Raw genomic sequence first — 1,544 nt, forward strand, 5'->3', positions numbered from 1 at the left:
GCGTCAATTTTTACTGTGACTACTGGCAAGTAATAAATCTCTATTACAAATTTTAAACAAATAATCATCACATAAATACTGTTGACACGATTAAACAACACCAAGTCCAAAATAATCGATAACGAGTTGATATGGAAAGAGGTACAAGGGTGAGCCAAGTTAAGAGAGTACATTAAGTGTAGAAAAAATCGTTCATGATGTGTTATTAATTTCTCTTCGAGAGTAAAATTAAAAATCTGAATAAATAAGGAAGAAGTGCCTAAAATATAGAGGGGGAGGTCACTTTAGTATTTGAGATAAATTTTGATATTTCCCACTCTCAAATTAAAGTCAAATAAAATTAAAAAAAAACTATTGAATGTTAATATGCTTCGTAAAAAATCAAAATAATATTTCGTCAATTTTGAATTAAATAAAACCCACATCAACTCATCGTGTTCGTTCCTTATACAATAAAATGTTAATAGATTTTTCTTAAACTCGCAAAAGTCGAAAATCCTGAAACTCCCCATCTATATGATACTCAGGAGTTGTTTAAGACTCTATAGATTACTAGGAATAGCTATTATATTAGGAAAATAAGAATAAAAATAAATAAAAAAAAGGATTTCCATAAAAATATATAAAATCTCTCTAAATATATATAAATAAAAGAATAAATTAAATGAATCAAACTACATATTTGATAAAGAAAAAAAAATAATCACTAGTCACATTTACACTGTTATATACAGTATTTACACTATTGACCTGAGGATCCCCAGGTAGAATAGGGCTCTTTGAGATCCCAGCGCGTCCATCTTACCGTGTCACTGTTAATGATCCAGAGGAGGCTGAGTAAGTGCGCTAAAGCTCCAGCGGGGGATTAAAGTACTAATTCTCAGTGACCATGAATACTGTATTTATGTGTATATTGCACTTTTCAGGCTTCCTGTTCAAAGAATGGTCCTACATAATAATTTAAAATAGTAATACGTATGAAAACATTATACTTGTATTAGTAAAGTTTTAATATTTTACTTATCACTACAGAAAAACTTGGAAAAACAGCAATATTTCAAATGTTCGGTGTTTCTGGCAGGAAAGATCTCTTTGAAGTTAACTTTATGGAAGTACTTGGGCTCCAATACCCTTGGCTGGAACTAAAAAAAAAATTATGGCGCCTCAGATGCCACAACCCGCAGTAAAAATCTACTTACTTTGATAAGAGCTTTGCCAAGTCCGATCTTTGAGCCACCTTAACTCATGTCGTGATAACCACTATGGAAGTTTTGATCCACAGTGTACCACTGGTTATTCACATTTTCGCAAATAATACTTTTTGCCAACTATAAATCGGTACTTAAATGAGAAATTTATCATCGAAATAAATATTTAATTTCTTTAAAACAATTTTGATCCTTTTTCTCTCAACTTTATTCTTTTTGACTTCCGACGTTTCGACCACTTAGGTCATTTTCAAGGATTCCTTATTTTGTTTTCATTTTTTCCTTTAAAATTCTTTAAATGCCGGCTAATTGCCTTTGTCCCATCTTCAAAAATTC

The sequence above is a fragment of the Halyomorpha halys genome, unplaced genomic scaffold (assembly GCF_000696795.3).
Source record: "Halyomorpha halys isolate HHAL.00 unplaced genomic scaffold, Hhal_1.1 Scaffold1271.1, whole genome shotgun sequence".
In the NCBI taxonomy this organism is placed as follows: Eukaryota; Metazoa; Arthropoda; class Insecta; order Hemiptera; family Pentatomidae; genus Halyomorpha; species Halyomorpha halys.